Source organism: Callithrix jacchus, chromosome X (genome assembly GCF_049354715.1).
Source record: "Callithrix jacchus isolate 240 chromosome X, calJac240_pri, whole genome shotgun sequence".
Taxonomy (NCBI): domain Eukaryota; kingdom Metazoa; phylum Chordata; class Mammalia; order Primates; family Cebidae; genus Callithrix; species Callithrix jacchus.
The window spans coordinates 42,514,035-42,537,554 of NC_133524.1; the positions used below are offsets into that span (position 1 = coordinate 42,514,035).

A 23,520-nucleotide genomic window follows, 5' to 3' on the forward strand; every position below is an offset into this window, starting at 1 on the left:
TTGTCTAAGCAGATCCTAGATGATACATGAGAAAAGTACAAAATACGTATATGACTTTTTTTTTTTGGAGACAGGGTCTCACTCTGTTGCCCAGCCTGGAGTGCAGTGGTGTAATCTCAGCTCACTGCGACCTCTGTCTCCTGGGTTCAAGCAATTCTCCTGCCTCAGCCACGGAGTAGCTGGGATTACAGGTGCGTGCCACTGTGCCCGCCTAATTTTTATATTTTTAGTAAAGACAGGGTTTTGTTATGTTGGCCAGGCTGGTCTTGAACTCCTGACCTCAGGTGATCTGCCCGCCTTTGCCTTCCAAAGTGCTGGGATAACAGGTATGAGCCACCATGCTTGGCCTGTATACGACATATTAATGGCTCTCCAAAGGGTGAGGGCAGGAACACATGAGAGGGAGACTTAAGATCCTGTTAGTCAAGATGTGCCAGAATCTTGCAAAGGGGGGGTTAAGTGTATTTTTGCAAAGCTCAGATGACCTCCATACATTCTCCTCCCTCAGAGAAAATCGCTATAAATAAAGGAAACATCACAAAAATCATCAGGAAGGAAGGGATGGATTAATAAATAATAGTGCTGTGCCTATTTAAAATAAAAGGCCAATTTACAGAATTACCTTTTATCTTACCCCAAAATTTTTAAGTATATTCAAGAATTAAGTGTAAATAATGAGACCATAAAAGATAAAGAACAACTAATTTATCTGTAGATGGGAAAGAACTTTCAAACAAAATAACAGAAATAACTATAGGGAAAAATTCATAGTTCTCACTTAGAAATTTAGATTCTTTGCCCCAAATCATAAAAACTGAAGGAAAAGTACAAAGCAGGAAAAATATTCACCACAGATATGATATTTACTGGAGAGCCTTTTATGTCAGCCACCAACAAACCACACTCACTTGTAAAGAAGCTTGTAGGGGTATTTTTAATCGGAAGAAAAGATTTGAAACTCAGAATATAATCTGAATTATGTCAACTCAGACGAGGGATAAACTACGGGGCATTCCCATGTTGGATGAAGTGTCCTCTGTCATAGCTACATGGCCCAGCTGAGTAGCTGCCACTATGCCTCAGTCCAGTCTATGTTTTCAGATGAAGACTTGGAGAGCTGGTTGGGGATGTTAACAGTGAGCACAGAACTAGAAAGGAGGTAGTAGGTTTGTTCTAAACTTCCATTTTTCCTTTTATTTCCCTGCTTCAAGTTCACATGTAAGGGAATGGGAAGCAAAGTAACATGTGTTTATTTACACGCCCTTCACTGTGCTAGGTGCTTCCCATGCATTATCATCAGTTAATTTTCATGGCATTGTGATGTAAGCAGCAACTGTATTTTACATATGTAGGGATGCAAGTTGGGAGACTTCCATTTTACTGACATTGTCTCTGCTAATGCTTTTCACTTTTGTTTAATTCTGTCCGAGCACAAAGGTGATTGCTGAGATGTCTTTCATTTAAAAAACATAAATTGCCATTAATATGTATTGGGGCCAAAAATTTCTGCTTATCCCTCATCAAAATTGAGTAACGCTAAAAAAACAAAATCTTTAAGACTGGTCTTCTAACCATCACACTTTTGTATACTCTGGAAGCTCTCTCTGAAACACGGATGATAATCCAGAACAAACTCATAAAGGTTGAACTGAAGAAAAAAATGGAATCAAATTAGAGCATCTTACCCTTATTAGTTTTGTTTCTGGCCCATGAAATGCATACCGAACCATCAGAAGATGGACCAGGCTTCTAATTATGGTTTGGATACAGGTGTTGATGATACAAGGAATCTCTTTTGCTTTAATAAGTCATGCAAGTTATTTTGGGAGCAACAGTTAACTGTTTCACTTATACTCTGGTTTGGTAATTTCACATATAAATTGTTTTTAGTTATAAAACATTTTGAACATACAAAAATGGAAAAATGCAACATAACAGGCAGGTAAGCACCCAGCACCTGAATTGAACAGATGTTAATGTTTTAGTTTTACTTAAAAGTTTTTTTGGGGGGTGGGGGGCTAAAAAAAAAGTTTTTTTGTATTCATATACATCATCCAAAAAGTTAGATATATTAAAGCTCACTTCACATCCTTCCTTGAGGAAACCTCTTTCCTGAAGTTGGTGTCTATCACTCTGATGTATATTTCTGTGCTTTTACAACATACATATGCATAACAATATGCATTACTTTTTGTTTTAAAAATTTACACAAATGGTGTCTTACTATTATATCCTTTGTACCACTTTTCACTCAAATTATGTTTATCTATGTAGACTCATGTAGGTCTTGTTCATTCATTTTCACTGATGTAGTGTTTTACTGCATGAATAAACAAGAGCTCATTTCTCCATTTCCCTTAACAATGGGCAATTTGGTGGTTTCCACTTTTTCCACTAATTGAAACCATGCTCAAGCGAAGTCTTTTATATACCCTATGCCTATGTGTGAAGTTTATGTGACATCTAAAAGCAGAAATGCTTGGTTGTAAGGGTATGTACGTTTTCAGCTTGTCTCAGTTTTGACAAATTGCTTTCCAAAGTGATTTTACCAATTTATATGCCCATCTCACTACGAGGCAGAAATGAGTTACCTACACTTGGTTTTATCAGATTTACTAATTTTTGACAATCTGATAGGTGTGAAATCGTATCTCATTGAGGTTTTAATTTGCACTTTCCTGATTACTAGTGAAATGCGGTATCATTTCATATACTTTTTGCTCATTCAGGTTTCTTCTTGGGTGAATGGCCTATTCATATCTATACCTCTCCCCCTCCCTTTTCCCTTAATGAGTTGCTTATCTTTTTTTCCTTTTTCTTTTAAAAAAAATTGTTGAAGTAGTTCTTTATATATTCGGGGTTCTAAATCCTTTGTTATTTATATAGTTTGTAAATAACTTCTAACACTATATGTTTGTCTTTTACTTTGCTTATGGTTTCTTTAGACACTAGAAGCAAAGTTAAAAAAACTTTCTAATCAATCAATCTAAATAAACACTGGCCCTTATGCATTCCTCAAGGACCAAGCTAAAGAACTTGCAGATGAAATTATCTTATAATTTGATATCTTGGTATTTCAGTCAAAAATAGTATAGAGGAGTCCAAATCAGATGTTCCCTGAGAACATGAAAATAAAAAGTTTTCTAAAGAGTTCAACTACAAAATCCAAATACCTGAGTACAAACATATAAAACAACTTTAGAGACAAAAAGTCTCTTAGCCCAGTAGATAACTTGATTAAATGCATTAACATATCTAAATAAAGAATTGGCCATTCACTAGGGGATGAGGGAAAATTAGAAGAAAAAAAAGTGCTAGTAAAATGTTGGTATTGCCTGTCTAACACAGTCCAGGGGATTGATCTTGGCCAATGTATATGGATTATTATGATCCCACTGGTAAGGCTGTAGGAAGAATTATGGTAGGGCTGAATCCAATAAGTTTTCTTATCCCAATAATATTAAGCATTATTAAACATCAAACTGAGAGGCAGCATAAAAACCGGTTAAAAGGGTGAATGATGCAGTCAGGCTGCCTGAGTTATTTCTGTTGCCACCACTTACAATGTAACATTAGATAAGCTCTATTTTCTCTACTGAGAGAACAGGAATAATATTAGTACCTAATTCATAGGGTTGTTATGAGGACTCAACGAGTGAATACACGTACCTGGCAAGTAGAAACATGCAATATATGGTATCCAAATACCCAAATGCCAAGGGAAACCAGAGAAAATACATAAAATGGAATGGCTAGAAGCTGAGGGTAAACATCAGAGCCAGAAAGATATACAGTGGAAGTTGATCTAGATCAAGTGAGGTGGGGGAAGTAACTCAGAAGGAGTAATTTTATTTAGCCTCAGCTTTCACTAATAAGTGCAATGTCCAGGACAGAAGAGGTAACAGACCCATTGTATTTTATGCTAATCAGAACCATACTCTGAAACTTGAGCAAGTAAGGAGGAGAGTGTGAGCGTACCTGGCAGGATGCCATTAGAAGAAATGTTGGGCCAGGCACAGTGGCTCATGCCTGTAATCCCAGCATGCTGGGAGGCTGAGGCAGGAGGACTGCTTGAGCTCAGGAGTTCCAGAGCAGCCTGGGCAACATAGCGAGGCTGTCTCTACAAAAGATTAAAAAATATAGCTGGGCATGGTGGCACATGCCTGTAGTTCCAGCTACTCAGGAGACTGAGGTAGGAGGATCACTTGAGCCCAGGAGTTTGAGGCTACAGTGAACTATGATCATGTTACTGTACTCCAGCCTTGCTGACAATCTTCTAAAAAAAAAAATTAAAAGAGATGTCCATATATATCTGATTCTTGGTTTTTCTCCATGTTATCAGAGAGGCCAAACAGGTCACCATATTACATTCTGAAGTGAGGACAAGGTACCTTCATCTAAACCTGGCTCCATAGCATGAACTCAGGTAGGCCCAGTAATCATGTGAATGTGGTATATTTTGAAATTTTGTCTAATAGCAAATTTCTAAACCAAAAGTTCTTAATGCCTTCCATTAATACTGCCAGCATAGCTATTCTAAGCCGTTTGCAGACAGTTCCTTCCTACGTTTCCTGCCTCGTCCTGTGTGCTACTACTTATTGAGACTTTCTAGAAACCCGGCATGCCTCCCCGGGGTCTCTTTTTTCCTTTCCTGGACTCAGCAGCACCTCTGTCTTCCCCAATTCAGTTTGTCTCTTTGTTTTCCTACTTTCTTTTTTAAAGGCCTTTCTCACAATTTAGTGCCCTCTTCTCTTGTGTCCTCTGAACGGTCAGAAGATGAAATGCTTCATATTTGTGAGGAAATTCAATTTGTACTCAAAAGAAAAATGCTGTTTCCTCTATATGAAAAACAACTTTCAGCTGGCTGCAAAGGGAACTGGTGAGGTTTGCATGCATGCTCATATTCAGTTCCCCTTTGTGGCTAGTGAAACTTGAAAAACACAGGAACACACAGGGTCAGCTCTTATGGGGACTGATTACAGGGTTCCAAATAGATGTGGCAAGCAGGGAGAGGATGCAGCTAAGTAAGTAAGTGCAAGTCTCATGGCCCAATAATTTGACATTTATGATCCTGAAAATAACAAAACCTTAAGTAATGACTACAACCCAGCATGGTAGTAGGCAAAGCTACCCTACTATGCTAGACAATCACCTTTCTACATCCTTTTAAGCTCTGGTATTGAAGATGTCAGTGAATTTATCCAGCTCTCAGGATCAAACCAGCTATTGGCAAGCAGGAGAAATAGACTTTTCTTCTGATTTTACTGAAAAGTTAGATTAATTCTGGAAAGAGAAGGTAAAGGGAGAGGATTTATAGAGAATAAAAAGGACAAAGAAAACACCATGGATTCATGGCATATTATTATATATATATGGACACACACACACACACACACACACACACACACGTTTTTTTAGAGACAGAGTCTCACTCTGTCACCTAGGCTGGAGTGCAGTAGCATGACCACATTCACTGTAACCTCAAACTCCTGGGTTCAAGTGATTTTCCTCCCTCAGCCTCCTATGTAGTGGGGACCACAGGCAAGTGCCACTGCACCCAGCTGGATTCACGGCACATTGAATATACCTTTTAATACAAGAAACAACCAATTCAACATGACAACTCCAAGACTAAAGTGGGACACAGTAGGTATCCCTCACAAAGTAAAATTTCCTTTCCTTTTAGGAATATTATCCAGGAAACTCTGAACTCTGAGATACACATACTATAGTAATCCCTAAAGAAAAAGCCAATGATTCATTCATGTCGGATGGCTGAATAGGAACAGCTCCGGAATGCAGTTCCCAGTGAGACTGGCACAGAAGGTGAGTGATCTCCACATTTCCAACTGAGGTACCAGGTTTATCTCAATGGGACTGGATGGACAGTGGGTGTAGCCCAGGGAGGGCAAACTGAGGCAGGGTGGGGTGCTGCCTTGCTCGGGAACTGCTACAGGCTGGAGGGCACTCCCTCCTACCCAACGGAGGCTAAGGGCGATGTTTCTGGCCACTCTGGAGCTCCGGCTCCGGCTGCGCTTCTCCCACGGTCTTTGCAACTCATAGACCAGGAGCTTCTCGCATGCTGACAGGCAACGCAGGTTTCCAGGACAAATCTGGGTGGCTGATTCAGGCTGGCCCGGTGAGTTCCCAGCACAAATCTGAGCAGCTGTTTTGACTGGCGCCTGGAGCACCTGTGAGACAAAGTCGCCCATACCCCAGAGAGAAAGGGGGCTGAAGGTGGGGAGTCAGGTGATCTGTCTCCGCGGGTCCCACCCCCACAGAGACCAGCAAACTGAATCCCACTGGCTTGGGATTTTCCCAGGTAGAACAACAGTTTGAGCTTGACCCTGGCCAGTTGAGCTCCATGGGGGGAGGGGCGTTTGCCATTACCAGGCAGCTCTAACCTTATCTGCATAAACAAAAGCACAAAGACGTTTGCACAGCAGCTGGGGGGGGGGGGGCGCTGCAGTAGCAGCTCAACAATGCCTCTGCAGGCAGACTGTGACTAGACTCCCTCCTTGTTGGGCAGAACATCTCTGAAAAAAGGCAGCAGCCTGTCAGGGACTTATAAATAAAGCCACAGCTTCCTGGGACAGAGCACCTGGGAAAAGGAGTGGTTGTGAGTTCCGCCGCAGCAGACTTAAACGTCCCTGCCCAGCAGCTCTGAAGGGAGCAACGGAGCTCCCAGCACAGCACTTGAGCTCTGACAAGGGACAGATGCTTCCTCAAACGGCTCCCTGACCCCTGTATATCCAAAGAGTCACCTCATACAGGGGAGCTCTGGCTGATATTTGGCAGGTATCCTTCTGGGATGAACCTACCAGAGGAAGGAACAGGCAGCAATCCTTGCTGTTCTGCAGCCCCCACGGGTGATTCCCACGCAAGCAGGGTCTGGAGTGGACCTCCAGCAGTCCTGCAGCAAAGGGACCTATTAGAAGGAAAACTAAAAAACAGGAAGAAATAGCCCCAACATCAACAAAAAGGACGTCCACGCAGAGACCTCATCTGAAAGTCACCAACTTCAAAGACCAAAGGTAGATAAATCCACAAAGATGGGAAGAAACAAGTGCAAAAAGGATGAAAACACCAAAAACCAGAACGCTTCTCCTCCTCCAAGGGATCACAACTCCTCACCAGCAAGGAAACATGGAGAATGAGTTTGACAATTTGACGAAAGCAGGCTTCAAATGGTAGGTAATCACAAACTTTTCTGAGCTAAAGGAACATGTTCTAACCCAATGCAAAGAAACTAAGAACATTGAAAAAAGGTTAGACGAAATGCTAACTAGAATAACCAGCTTAGAGAAGAACATAAATGTCTTGAGGGAGCTGAAAAACACAGCACAAGAACTTTGCAAAGCATACACAAGTTTCAATAGCCAAATCAACCAAGCAAAAGAAAGGATTGAAGATCAACTTAATGAAATAAAATGAGAAGGCAAGATTAGAGAAAAAAAGAATGAAAAGAAATGAACAAAGCCTCCAAGAAATATGGGATTATGTGAAAAGATCTAATCTATATTTGATCGGTATACCGGAATATGATGGGGAGAATGAATCCAAGATGGAAAACATTCTTCAGGATATTATCCAGGAGAACTTCCCCAAACTAGCAAGACAGGCCAACATTCAAATCCAGGAAATACAGAGAACACCACAAAGATATTCCTCAAGAAGAGCAACTCCAAGGCACATAATTGTCAGATTCACCTGGGTTGAAATGAAGGAAAAAATGCTAAGGACAGCCAGAGAGTAAGGTTGGGTTACCCACAAAGGGAAGCTCATCAGACTCACAGCAGATCTCTTGGCAGAAACCTTACAAGCCAGAAGAGAGTGGGGGCCAATATTCAACATCCTTAAACAAAAGAACTTTCAACCCAGAATTTCATATCCAGCCAAACTAAGCTTCATAAAGGAAGGAATTGCTGAGAGATTTCATCACCACCAGGCCTGCCTTATAAGAGCTCCTGACGGAAGCACTAAACATGGAAAGGAACAACCAGTACCAGCCAATGCAAAAATGTACCAAATGGTAAAGACCATTGACACAATGAAAAAACTGCAGCAACTAACGGGCAAAACAACCAGCTAGTATCAAAATGGCAGGATTAAAGTTACACATAACAACATTAACCTTAAATGTAAATGGGCTAAATGCCCCAATCAAAAGACACAGACTGGAAAATTGGATAACAAGTCAAGACCCATCGATGTGCTGTATTCAGGAGACCCATCTCAGGTGCAAAGACACATATAGACTCAAAATAAAGGGATGGAGAAAGATTTACCAAGCAAATGGAGAGCAAAAAAAAAGTGTGAGTTGCAATCCTGGTCTCTGATAAAATGGACTTTAAGCCAACAAAGTTCTAAAGAGACAAAGAAGGGCATTACATAATGGTAAAGGGATCAATGCAACAAGAAGAGCTAATTATCCTAAATATATAAGCACCCAATACAGGAGCACACAGATACATAAAGCAAGTTCTTAATGACCTACAAAGAGACTTAGACTCCCACACAATAATAGTGGGAGACTTTAACACTCCACTGTCAATATTAGACAAATCAATAAGACAAAAAATTAACAAGGATATCCAGGACTTGAACTCACATCTGGACCAAGCAGACCTAATAGACATCTACAGAACTCTCCACCCTAAATCCACAGAATATATATTCTTCTGAGCAGCACATTGCACTTACTCTAAAAATTGACCACATAATTGGAAATAAATCACTCCTCAGCAAATGCAAAAGAACAGAAATCATAACAACCAGTCTCTCAGACCACAGTGCAATCAAATTAGAACTCAGGACTAAGAAACTCACACAAAACTGCACAACAACATGGAAAATGAACAACCTGCTCCTGAATGACTACTGGATAAATAATGAAATGAAGGCAGAAATAGATGTTCTTTGAAACCGATGAGACTGAAGACACAACATACCAGAATCTCTGGGACACATTTGAAGCAGTGTCTAGAGGGAAATTTATAGCACTAAATGCCCACATGAGAAGTGAGGAAAGATCTAAAATTGACACCCTATTGTCAAAATTAAAAGAACTACAGAAGCAAAATCAAACAAATTCAAAAGCTAGCAGAAGACATGAAATAACTAATATCAGAGCAGAACTCAAGGAGATGGAGATACCAAAAAACCCTTCAAAAAATCAATAAATCTGGCCGGGCGCGGTGGCTCAAGCCTGTAATCCCAGCACTCTGGGAGGCCGAGGCGGGTGGATCACGAGGTCAAGATATCGAGACCATCCTGGTCAACATGGTGAAACCCCGTCTCTACTAAAGATACAAAAAATTAGCTGGGCATGGTGGCACGTGCCTGTAATCCCAGCTACTCAGGAGGCTGAGGCAGGAGAATTGCCTGAACCCAGGAGGCGGAGGTTGCAGTGAGCCGAGATCACGCCATTGCACTCCAGCCTGGGTAACAAGAGCGAAACTCCGTCTCAAAAAAAAAAAAAAAAAAAAAAAATCAATAAATCTAGGAGTTGGTTTTTTTGAAAAGATCAACAAAATAGATAGACTGCTAGTCAGATTAACAAAAAAGAAAAGAGAGAAGAATTGAATAGATGCAATAAAAAATGATAAGGGGGATATATATCACCACCAATTCCACAGAAATACAAACTACCATCAGAGATTACTATAAACACCTCTCTGCACATAAACCAGTAAATCTAGAAGAAATGGATAAATTCCTAGACATACACCCTCCCAAGACTAAACCAGGAAGAAGTTGAATCCCTGAATAGACTAATAACGAGGTTGGAAGTTTAGGCAGAAATTAATAGCCTACCAACCAAAAAAAGTCCAGGTTCAGATGGGTTCATAGCCAAATTCTACCAGAGGTACAAAGAGGAGCAGGTACCATTCTTTCTGAAACTACTCCAAACAATACAAAAAGAGAGAATACTCCCTAACTCATTTTATGAGACCAATATCATCCTGACACCCAAACCTGGCAGAGACAACTAAAATAGAAAATTTCAGGCCAAACATCCATGACGAGCATTGATGCAAAAATCTTCAATAAAATACTGGCAAACCAAATGCAACAACACATCAAAAAGATTATCCATCATGATCAAGTAGGCTTCATCCCAGGGATGCAAGGCTGGTTCAACATATGCACATCTATAAATGTAATCCATCACATAAACAGAACCAAAGACAAAAACCACATGATTATCTCAATAGATGCAGAGAAGGCCTTCGACAAAATTCAACAGCCTTTATGCTAAAAACTCTCAATAAACTAGGTACTGATGGAATGTATCTCAAAATAATAAAAGCTATCTACGACAAACCCACAGCCAATATCATACTGAATGGGCAAAAACTGGAAGCATTCCCTTTGAAAACTGGCATTAGACAAGGGTGCCCTCTCTAACCATTTCTATTCAATATAGTATTGGAAGTTCTGGCAAGAGCAATCAGGCAAGAAAAAGAAATAAAGGGTATTCAATTAGGAAAAGAGGAAGTCAAATTGTCTCTGTTTGCAGATGACGTGATTGTATATTTAGAAGACCACATCATCTCAGCCCAAAATCTCCTTAAGATGATAGGCAACTTCAGCAAAGTCTCAGGATACAAAATCAATACGCAAAAGTCACAAGCATTCCTATACACCAACAACAAAGAGAGAGCCAAATCAAGAGCAAACTCCCATTCACAATTGCTACAAAAAGAATAAAATATCTAGGAATACAACTAACAAAGGACATGAAGGACCTCTTCAAGGAGAACTACAAACCACTGCTCAAGGAAATAAGAGAGGACGCAAACAGATGGAGAAACATTCCATGTTCATGGTTAGGAAGAATCAATATTGTGAAAATGGCCATACTGCCCAAAGTAATTTATAGATTCAACGCTATCCCCATCAAGCTACCATTGACCTTCTTCACAGAACTGGAAAAACACACCTTGAACTTCATATGAAACCAAAAAACAGCCTGCATAGCTATGACAATCCTAAGCAAAAAGAACAAAGCTGGAGGCATGACGCTACCCAACTTCAAACTATACTACAAGGATACAGTAATCAAAACAGCATGGTACCAAAACAGAGATATAGACCAATGGAACAGAACAGAGGCCTTGGAAGTAATGTCACAAATCTACAACCATCTGATCTTTGACAAACCTGACAAAAACAAGCAGTGGGGAAAGGATTCCCTGTTTAATAAACGGTGTTGGGAAAACTGGCTAGCCATATGCAGAAAGCTGAAACTGGACCCATTTCTTACACCTTATACAAAAATTAACTCCAGATGGATCAAAGATTTAAACATAAGACCTAATTTCATAAAAACTCTAGAAGAAAACCTAGGCAATACCATTCAGGACATAGAGATAGGCAAGGACTTAATGACTATAACACCAAAAGCAATTGCAACAAAAGCCAAAATAGACAAATCAGAGCTAATTAAACTTAAGAGTTTCTGCACAGCAAAAGAAACAATCATTAGAGTGAACCGGCAACCAATAGAATGGGAAAAAATTTTTGCAAGCTACCCATCTGACAAAGGGCTAATATTCAGAATCTACAAAGAACTAAAACAAATGTACAAGAAACAAACAAACGACTCCATCAAAAAATAGGCAAAGGGGCTGGGCGCGGTGGCTCACGCCTGTAATCCCAGCACTTTGGGAGGCCGAGGTGGGTGGATCACGAGGTCAAGAGATCGAGACCATCCTGGTCAACATGGTGAAACCCCGTCTCTACTAAAAATACAAAAAATTAGCTGGGCATGGTGGCGCGTGCCTGTAATCCCAGCTACTCAGGAGGCTGAGGCAGGAGAATTGCCTGAACCCAGGAGGTGGAGGTTGCGGTGAGCCGAGATCACGCCATTGCACTCCAGCCTGGGTAACAAGAGCAAAACTCTGTCTCAAAAAAATAGGCAAAGGATATGAACAGGCATTTTTCAAAATAAGACATTTATGTGGCCAGCAAACATGAAAAAATGCTCATCACTGGTTATCAGATAAGTGCAAATAAAAGCCACATTGAGATACCATCTCCCGCCAGTTAGAATGGCGATCATTAAAAAATCTGGAGACAACAGATGCTGGAGAGGATGCAGAGAAATAGGAACACTTTACACTGTTGGTGGGAGTGTAAATTAGTGCAACCATTGTGGAAAACAGTGTGGCGATTCCTCAAGGATCTAGAACTAACTAGAAATACCATTTGACCCAGCAATCCCATTACTGGGTATATACCCAAAGGATAATAAATCATTGCACTGTAAAGACACATGCATACATATGTTTATTGTGGCACTGTTCACAATAGCAAATACTTGGAACCAACCCAAATGCCCATCAAGAATAGACTGGATAAAGAAAATGTGGCACATATACACCATGGAATACTGTGGAGCCATAAAAAAGGATGAATTAATGTCCTTTCCAGGGACATGGATGAATCTGGAAACCATCATTCTCAGCAAACTGACAAGAACAGAAAACTAAACACCGCATGTTCTCACTCATAAGTGGGTGTTGAGGTGTTGAACAGTAAGAACACATGGACACAGGGAGGGGAACATCACACACTGGGGTCCGTTGGAGGATGGGAGGCTAGGGGAGCAATAGCAGGGAGTGGGGAGGTTGCAGAGGGACATTAGGAGAAATACCTAATGTACGTGATCGGGGGATGGAAGCAGCAAACCATGATGGCATGTGTATACCTATATAACAGTCCTGCAAGATCTGCACATGTACGCCAGAAGTTAAAGTATAATAAAAAAAAAGAAAAAGAAAAAGCCAATTCACTACACTTCAAGGAGAAAATATAATAAGTCTAGTAGAACATTAAAGTCGTAAGCACATCCAAAGAAATGTGTTAGATTAAAAATCGCCCCCAATTCCTGGCCACTCCTCTCATCCACAGGTGGAGTCTACCTTCCCAGTTGAATCTGGGCAGATATTAAGACCTGCTTTGACCAATAAAATGTGGTAGACATTGTATGACATTTGAATAAGGCCTTAACAGACCTTGCAGCTTCCAGTTGTGCCCTCCTGGAACCTGAGACCATCACATTATAAATAAGCCCAGGATGAAAGATCCCGGAGAGACGGGAACAGCCTGTTCAACTTTTCTAGGTGACGCTCTAGACACATGAGTGAGGCCATGTTGAACCAGCTAGCCTCAGCTGAGCTGCCAGATGACTAAGCTGCATGAATGACCACCAGGTGAGACAAACAGAACTACCCAGCTGAGTCCACAACAAATTGCAGAAATGAGAGTGAATAAATGGTTCTTGTGTTAAGCCACCAAGTCTGGGGGTGGTTTAGTACACAGCAATAGATAAATGATGCATAAAAAATATAAATAAAGAATATGTGTAGCACTGATTTCTAAAAAGATGACAACAAATATAGTAATTTCTTTAACAAAAAAGACAATGCCTCAAGTTATTTTACTTGAAAGTTTCGTACGTATATACGCGTGAGAGAGCGAGAGAGAGAGAGCGAGAGAGAGAGAGAGAGAGAGAGAGAGAGAGAGAGAGAGAGAGAGAAAGAGAGAAAGAGATTGTATTTTCCAAGCCATTGCAGGACAGGGAGTGGTGGCGTTATTGAAGACTTAGTAACAAACCATGTGTTCTCAGAGGTAAAAACAAGTACATACTCCACCTGATGAAGAGGGCTGGATAAAGAGGCAAAGGTTGCCGGGCGCGGTGGCTCACGCCTGTAATCCCAGCACTTTGGGAGGCCGAGGCGGGTGGATCACGAGGTCAAGAGATTGAGACCATCCTGGTCAACATAGTGAAACCCCGTCTCTACTAAAAATAGCAAAAATTAGCTGGGCATGGTGGTGCATGCCTGTAATCCCAGCTACTCAGGAGGCTGAGGCAGGAGAATTGCCTGAACCCAGGAGGCAGAGGTTGCGGTGAGCCGAGATCACACCATTGCACTGCAGCCTGGGTAACAAGAGCAAAACTCCGTCTCAAAAAAAAAAAAAGGTAAAGGTTATTTTAGGTTCTCTCTTAAGAGGAAGGGATATGCAGTGTAAGTTGTTATATTGACAGGAGAAAGTGACTATAGTCGAGGGTAGAGGTGACTTCTCCTATACTGTCTTCATGAGGTGAAAATACTTTAGACATAACATGTTTTTATTACAAGTTTTTCAGTATTATTTGACTTTAAAAACCATGTCCATCAATTTCTGTGATTAAATAAAGTTAAAGAAAAACAGAGATACAGTAATAAAAACTTTCACATACTGAAATTAAGACTTTCTTTCTATCACTAGGATAACTGTAGTTGTAAATATTTTACAAAAGTAAGTCTTGTGATAATCACTAGTACAAAACAAAACAAAAACTATCCCTAAAGGACATATCCTATTAAATGCAGGTGAGGGGCACTGGGCTTCCCTTCCATCTTAAGGACAGAAATCCATTGTCTATACAATTATTTTTGTCTATCATGTGTAAAGTGGTTTTTGGCTACTAAAATAAAAAAATTTATTGTTGTATTAGAACTTTAAAAAAATCCCCAAACTTTTCTATTGCTTTACATTTCTAGCTGGAAAATATTGCAATGTGGGCAGTTCATGCGTCAGCAAAAGAGGTTTAACTAGGACTGGCAATATATTGCCCTCTGCTGGCCAAAGCACCTCTTTGGTGCTTTGGCCAGCTTCTTAAAGAAAAAAAAAGTGAGCCTCTTAAAGACTTTCTTCAGTGTTACAAAATTTAACACAGGTTTCTTATTCCCAGTTTTTTTTTCTGCAGATATTTCTAGGACTCTAGATAACTTATACTTCCTAGATTCAATAATTTATTTTTAGATTTATTAAAACCATACATTGTAGACTGGTTTTTGATGGAGGAAAGGGAAGAAGAGGCAGCATGAAAATATTAGAAATTATGCCACATACAGTGCTGTGTGAGAAATAATCTAAAATAACAAGTTTTGTTTACAGTGATGTCTTAAAAGGACTACTTCAAGTCTAATATATACATTCACCAAAAGATTACCAAATGCCACCACCAAGGAAACAGCTGATTTAGGCAAATAAAGAATCATCAAAGAATGCTAAAATCCAGTGGGTGAAAGGGAAACACAGTATACTTCCACAGTCTCAAAATGTGACCCATAGATTACTTATCAATTAAAATGAAAACAGGGTACCTTTACAGTGGAGAGTTGGCAGGAATTAATAAATTTCCAGATTGAAAACTGGAACAAGTACATAAATGAGATATATTTTTGATCATTGGGGATAGTTGGTCTCCTTATTTAAAGCACTAAACTAGATTCTAGTGAGTATTAGCATATATTATGAGAATCCATATAAAACAGTAGCTAAAGAATGTGGGCTCTAAAGTCAGACTATCTGGGTTCAAATCTAGACCTTACAATATAGCGGTTGTATCACTGTAGCCAAGTTGTCCTCTGTGGACCTACATCCATCATCTAGAAAGTGACAGTAATAATAGTATCTATCTCAGAGATATTTCTAAAATTATATGAATATATATAAAAGCAGATCAGTAACTATCATTTATTATTATTAATTTTCTAAATGTGGTTCTCAGGAAAACTTTTGACTTTAACGCTTGGGGCTCTTAATAAGAGAAAATGAATACAGATACTAACAGGTATAGGAGGGAAGACATGAGATACTCAATTCTTCTTTCTCTTCCCTTAACATCTCTCTTTTCCCCTTAAGGACGGGAAGTTACATGGAGCAGGGGACTTTACCTTAAGACAATTATATCTAGAAATTACAAAGAAGTGATTGGTAATAAAATGGCCAGGAAACATTGGTCCTGGAAAGAGACAGTGGAGTGGAGAATTCTGGGCACTGATATATGATGTCTTTTAAATTCCCTAAATCTCACTGCAATCCCAGTCACTGTTTCCCAGAGTATAGACGTGTGTGTGTGTGTGTGTGTGTGTGTGTATGTGTGCGTGTGTGTGTGTGTGTGTGTGTGTGTGTGTTGTACCTGGGGGTGATACAATGGAATAAAATTATTAAATTATTTTTGGAATCCTATCCTCAAATGTTTCATTCTTAGAAATATTTATCTACTTTTGGCTTTTCAAAGAATCTACAGAAAAGAATCGTTGGTACTGAAGAATCGTTGATACAAACCAAATTTGGCTGATTTGAATTTGTTAAAATTCAAAATTTGTCACTCAAAGATATTTTTGCTTCATCTAATTCAATGCTAAACTTTATTCCCTATTCTGAACCTGCTAATTTCCTGTCTGCTTTTCAACTACCACTCCTGAAGTGATTCTAATTCTTATGACTGCCACTGAGTCATAAGTTGCTAGAGTTTCTATGCTGCGCATTCCTAAAAGACAATGTCTAGCCAGCACATTCAAGCTTATATGAAAAGCCAAAAGCCAAAGCTGATAGATAGTGAAACTTGATTATCAGGTCTGTGGTATGTAAAATATATATTTGGTCTTCAACCCTCTTTCCAGGCATACAACTGCTAAAATCCTTAGAAACTCCAGAATGATGTCTTTTTGTCTGCTAATGGTTCACTGATGGCTGGACCTTTTAGGCAATTTCAGGATGGGGCTGGTCACCTTAAAAGACTAGTCAGGATTAGAGGGGAGAGGGGGCTGAAGGTTAAATTAATCACCAATAGCTGATGGTTTAACCAATCATGCCTATGTAATAAAGCCTCCATAAAAATCCAAAAGGACAGCATTCAAAGAGTTTCTGGATAGCTGAACATGTGGAGTTTCTGAGACGGTGGTGCCTCTGTCCAGAGAGGACAGGAAAGCTCCATGTCCCAGCATTATGCATCTTTTCATCTGTATTCTTTGTAATAAATGGGTACATGTAACTGTTTCCCTGAGTTCTGCGAGGCACTCTAGCAAATTAATTGAGCCCAAAGAAGGAGCTGTGGGATCCCTGACACACAGCTGGTCAGTCAGAGGCACAGGTGACACAACCTGGGGCTTGCCATTGGCATGTGAAGTTGGGGGCCAGTCTTGGGGACTAAGCCCTCAACCTGTGGGATCTGACACTCTTTTTTTTTAGAAAGGAAAGAAGAAAAGAAAGAAAACAAAAAGGAGTGAAGGAGAGGAAGAAAGAGGAAGAAAAAGAAGGAGAGAGAACGGGAATATTGCTTTATTCTAAAAATGGGTATTAATAATGGCTGATCAATATTTTGTATATTTAAAGTGGAGAATGTATTTTGTGTATTTAAAATGGAGAGCTCTATAAATACTTATTAAGTTTACTTGTTCTGGATCTGAGTTCAAGTCCTGGTTGTCCTCATGAATTTTCTGTCTCGCTGAGTCTAAATCTCTTTATGGGTCTTATGTATCTGGGTGTTAGGATTGCTAGCTCTTATTGTTGCATTGATCCTTTTACCACTATATCTTTGTTGCTTTGAAATCTATTTTATCAGATGCGAGAATTGCAACTCCTGCTTTTTATGTATTTATTTATCTTTGCTCTCCATTTGGTTGGTAAGTCTTTCTCCATCCCTTTGTTTTGAGTCTTTGTGTATCTTTGGTTGTGAAATGGGTCTGGATGCAGCATACCATTAGGTTTTGGCTGTATCTTTTGATTGTGGGATTTAGTTGACCTAAATTTAGGGTTACTGCCATTTGATGTTAACTGGCTATTTTATCCATTCATTGATATAAATTCTTCTTTATGTTGATGCTCTTCACTTTTTGGTATATTTTTAGAAAGGCTAATACTGGTTGTTCCTTTCTATGTATAATGCTTCTTTCAGAAGCTCTTGCAAAGCAGGCCTGGTGGTAATAAAATCTCTGAGTACTTGCTTGTTCATAAAAGATTTTATTTTTCCTTCACTTGTGAAGCTTAGTTTGGCAGGATATGAAATTCTGGGCTGAAAGTTCTGTTCTTTAAGGATGTTGAATATTGGCCCCCACTCTCTTCTGGCTTGTAGGGTTTCTGCTAAGAGATCTGCTGTAAGTCTAATAGGCTTCCCTTTGTGGGTAACCTGACCTTTCTCTCTGACTGCCCTTAGTATTTTCTCCTTCGTTTCAATCCTGGTGAATCTGACGATTATGTGCCTTGGGGTTGCTCTTCTTGAGGAATATCTTTGTGGTGTTCTCTGTATTACCAGGGGTTGAATATTGTCCTGCTTTGCTAGCTTGGGAAAGTTTTTCTGAATAATATCCTGAAGAGTATTTTCCAGCTTGGATTCATTCTCTCTGTCACATTCAGGTACACCAATCAAATGCAGATTAGGTCTTTTCACATAGTCCCATATTTCTTGGAGACTTTGCTCATTTCTTTTTATCCTTTTTTCTCTATTCTTGTCTTCTCGTTTATTTCATTAAGTTGGTCTTCGACCTCTGATATCCTTTCTTCTGCTTGATCAATTTGGCTATTCAAACTTGTGCATATTTTGCTAAGTTCTCATGTTGTGTTTTTCAACTCCATTAGTTCATTTATATTCCTCTCTATATTGTCTATTCTTGTTAGCATTTCATCAAACCTTTTTTCAAAGTTCTTAGTTTCTTTACACTGGGTTAGAACAAGTTCTTTTAACTCCCAGAAGTTTCTTATCATCCACCTTCTGAAGCTTACTTCTGTAAATGGAACCCAGTCCTTCTCCATCAGGGCTTGTTCTGTTGCTGATGAGGAACTGTAATCCCCTGTAGAGGAAGAGGGGTTCTGATTTTGGGTATTCTCAGCCTTTTTAGGCTAGTTTCTTCCCTTTGTTATAAATTTATCCATCTGTCATCTTTACAATTACCGCCTTTCTAATTAGGTTGCTGAGTGGATGTCCAGTTTATTGATTCCCAGCACTGGAATCTGAGCAACCCACTGCGCTGGCCAAAACAGCAGCGATAAGACTGATGGTGCTCTTCTGCCCGGAAATCTCCGGTCTGGCTTTCTTCTTGAGTCCGTAATAAGCGGCTCTGCCTTCCCGGAGCTCCAAACAGAAGGGGAACCAGTCCCGTTTACTCTGCACGAAGAGCTGCCGCGCCGAGGCACCCGCAAAACCGCTGCGCCGGCCACAAGAGTTGCGCTGGCGACCCATGGGGCTCCTCCACTGGGAATCTTCTGGTCCATGAGTGACAAAAATTCGTCTGAAAATGTGGCGTCCTCTTGTTCTCTGCGCTTTCACTGGGAGCTACAATCCCGAGCTGCTGGCGATCAGCCATCTTGGATCCTTTTGACGCTATCTCTAGGTACGTAGTGTCAGAACAGAACTCAATTAGAGGATGCCTAGCTGGTGTCCACTGCAGAACTGCTTGCTTGCTTGTTGTTTGGGGAGAAATCCCCACATATTTGTTCACAGAAACCACCTCTGTTAATTGTTGTTGAGAGAGCAGAAAAGCACTTTGTGAGTTTTGTTTTTTTTCCAAACTGAATTGGTTTCAGTGAGGTAGGGTTTGTTAGAATGGTTTTGGCTCGCAGAAACGTGGTTTGGGAAGAGAAAGAATGAAAGTGACAGTAGCAGGAGGCAGACAAAATGCCTAGACAGATAGGGGCAAGTCCCCAGTGAAACCCGACCTTCAAGCTGAAGACAGTTTAAAGCCTAACTACATGTACCGGGTAAATCCACAGACCAGATTGAGAACTTGTCTTCCTGTTTGGTGCCCTTTCCTCTGATTGATCCCCACCCTCCACCTATTTTACATATACCTACCCTTCCCTAATTGGTTTTCTACACTGTTGTGCCCACTTTGAGCAGTGTCTTTGCTTTAACCTTTCTGCATACTCACAAACCAGTCAGCACACATGCCCCATTCGGAACCCATAAAAAACCCTGGACCTAGCCACAATGAGAAAGACAAACAATCCGACTGCGGGTGTGGGGGCCACCCCCTATGTCCTTTCCCTGCTGAGAGCTGTTCTGCTGCTCAACGAAATTCTTCTCTACCCATCCTCACCCTTCAAATTGTCAGCGTATTTATTCTCATTCTTCTTGGACGAGGACAAAAGCTTGGGAACTGCTGAATGCAGGTACAAGCTATAGCACAGGTGGGCTGAGTGGGTCTGATGCCTCAGCAGGCCCATGGCCAAGCAAGGGCCAGGTAGGGGAGTGCTGCTGGCTGTGGAGGTCCCTGGTTGGCAAAGTGGCTGACAAAAACCCTGCATCAAAAGGGTGGAAGATGAGGAATCTTTGATTCCTGGGTGGCCACATGGTTTCTCATGGTTTTGAGCTGCAGCTATGCTGCAATCACTTACTAAAGGTAAAAGTTACTGGTGGAATTCAGAGATAGATGCGACTTTTGGGGAGTTGGTTCACTGGTTGCATAAGGGTATGTGGACTAATATGAAAAAGTGAAATACTAAATTCTTTGGTGTTTATCTGTAAAGGCTAAATGAAATTAAAGGAGAGTGCTGGGTTAGACTTTGTCTGAGCCCAGGCCACTAGCCTCAAAGCTGACCCTCAAGGAAAAACTTATACAAGGATAATGAAGTACCTCTACGACTGAAACTGCCTTTGCAAAACTGTAACTAAGTAAATTATGACAGTGAAAGATGTCAGACCTATCCAACTCTGTCTTGCTTCTAACCTCTAAACTGTCCTTGTCCATTACTGGGCATAGGCCAAACTAGCCTTGGGAAGGAATTTAGTTTATAGTTTAAATAATAGCCCTTCCCAAAAGCTAAACTGTTTTTGTAAAATGAATGAAAGGTCACCAGCCACCAAGCACGGATGAGAGGCGCTGGACTTCTAAATATTACCAGCCATTATTCTGGAGGTCATAAGATTTGCAACTTACATCACTATCGTGAACCTAAGATTGGCCTTTTGAGATGTCTTTTCAGTTATCTGCATTTCAAACAACTGGATGGCCCCACCAACAAGTTCTGTGGCCCCCACCCAAGAAATGACTCAGCATGAGAGGACAGCTTTGACTCCCTATGATTTCATCCCTGAGCCAACCAATCAGCACTCCTGATTCACTAGCCCCTTACCCACCAAATTATCCTTAAAAACTCTGATCCCTGAGTTTTCAAGGAGACTGATTTGAGTAATAATAAAACTCCCATCTCACACACAACTGGTTCTGTGTGAATTACTCTTTTTCTATTGCAATTTCCCTATATTAATAAATCGGTTCTGTCTAGACAGGGGAAGATGAACCCACTAGGTGGTTATACAACCTGTGGTTATCAAGAAGGTAGTCAATGTGGGGAAAGAGCAAAACCGAGAAACTACTGAAACCGGAGGGTATACTGTGAAGAAACTGTTGGAGCAGTTTCTTTGGTTTTAAATGCTCAAGAGTGGAAGAGCATGTTTGATTGAGAGAATCTGCAGTTCACTATTGAACAATCACAGATGGATAAGTAGATTTCCGATGTTATTTTCAAGGGAATGACCAGCATGGTGGACTGGATAAAAGCCACTGTAAGGTCTGTTTACCCTGAGAAAGGGACTGGCCAATTCCACCTACAAATGCCAAGTGGAGTACTGTGAAGCAGCAGCTCATTTGCTTCTTATGCAGGCCATGTGGGACTGGCTTTATGATGACTGAATATGCCCATTACCCAGGTCATGGCAAATGCTATGGCTAAGGTGCCCTTTTGTATTGGCACCAATAAAAACATGAGCATAATTAACAAGAGACTTGGGAGAGGCAGAGGAGAGAGTCACAGGACTCATCCCAGGAAGACGGAAAGTTTAAATTGTTACTGAGAAATTAGGCAAATGAAGAAAACATTGATGGGATGAAACTAAGAGGAAAAAGAAAGAGGAGAGTCATCGGACTCATCTAAGCAGGGTGGAGTCTTTAGAGGGCTATTAAGAAATGGGATGAATAAAGTGGAAATTGATGGGGTTAAAACAAAGATCATCACTATAGAAGGCTGGTAGGGAGCTTCTGCTGTTCTCCCAACAATAAGGGGTTTCAAACAGGTTTGATATATTTATCCCAGCTTGGAGAAAATAAAAAAAATCAGAGGCAGAGATTACAATGAGAAAGCTGGCCAACAATTACTTGGGACAACACCGAAGCAGGTTAATCAAGAAAAAGATTGACAAAAGGGCCAAGGTCCCTTGGCTCAACCCTCTGCTGGGGAGTCAAAGCTTTTTTCTAAGAAGAAAAGGGTAAAATGGTCAGGGAGTGAAGAAGAGAAATTCTGGGACTGGGACAGAAAGTAAGGGTTGGTAGGAGTATGAAATTTAGAATGTGTATAAACAGGCTTTATGTAAAGAAGCTGTATCTCCTTTACTTGAATGTTTGATGGAACTGGACATTATGTCTGGGTGGGGAACACATCCCCTACCTAGTATTGTAAACTCAAAACCTGTTGGTAAAATCATAATACAGGCTATAGTTAGGAAAGTTAAGTATTGAGAAAATTAAGATAAGTTGGTACATTTGAACACACTTTACATGAAGTAGTTGTGTCTCTTTTACTTGACTGTATTATGAGGATATTGTATCTGACTGCGGAATGTTTCCCTTACCTTGTATTGCAAAACAGAAGAAATATAAATTCACCCTTGTAGCAATATTAATTGAATATGCTAAATGGGAACTAGTGATATTACCCAAGCCCACAATGTGTAGAAGCTAGAATATCAGTAGGGACAAATTCTCCATCTGCTTGCCCTTTGTGAGTGTTTACTGGGGCCTACGCAAAAGTCTGTGAGCATCTCCAGTGACAACTACTAGGGCTTTGCACTAGAGAATTTCCACTTGGGGGCATTTACTACCTTGCTATGGGACATTAATGGAAGCTACCCCTATGACTAAAGGACATAAAATGATCTTGAGACCTGAAAAACCCATGCTTTCTCACATGATATCAGAGAAACATTCATATGAAGATGGCAGTGCCTAGAATAGTTCCACAATAAAATGGAAATGGTTTATACAGGAGCATCCTCCCTGGGATGTGCAAAGAGGAAATACTCTCAAGCAGGGAGCCTCTATTCCCCTAAGACTAACTCTGGAACTGTATGAAGAACTGCAGGATTCTACTGATACCTAACCAGGGCCCCATGAACAGCTCTCTACTGACCAACAAGGAGCTGCTTGGTATGTAAATGACAGTTCCAAGGTGAACAGTCCTATTTAGGATACCACTCTTGATCAAAAAAGGTAAGATCAAATTAGCCTGGTGGCTAAACTGCATTCTGAAGAAATGAACAATAGCAAAAGCCCCTGTGTTTGATTTTTTAAATTGACTCAGTGGCCTGGCCACAAGGTCAGGCAGAAGGGCAGTGGAAACCTGGCCTATTTATTAAAGGGATGCCCATATGGAGAATGGCCCTATGGAAATTTGAGTAGTGCATTAAAATAGAACATGTTGATGCCCATCAGAAGAGCTTCTTTCTTGGCTAGGCATGGTGGCTCATGCCTGTAATCCCAGCACTTTGGGAGGCCAAGGTGGGCGGATCACCTGAGGTCAGGAGTTTGAGACCAGCCTGGCCAACATGGTGAAACCCTGTCTGTACTAAAAGTACAAAAAAATTAGCTGGGCATGGTGGCATGCACCTGTAATCCCAGCTACTTGGGAGGCTGAGGCAAGAGAATTGCTTGAACCTGGGAGGTGGAGGTTGCAGTGAGCTGAGAT

At 40.6% G+C, this 23,520-nt stretch overlaps 1 protein-coding gene across 37 annotated transcripts in view; it reads right to left on the reverse strand.

Annotated features, from left to right (window-relative positions):
• Positions 1–23,520, reverse strand: part of CASK (calcium/calmodulin dependent serine protein kinase) — a 437,686-nt gene that overhangs the window by 163,620 nt on the left and 250,546 nt on the right. The window lies entirely within an intron of this gene.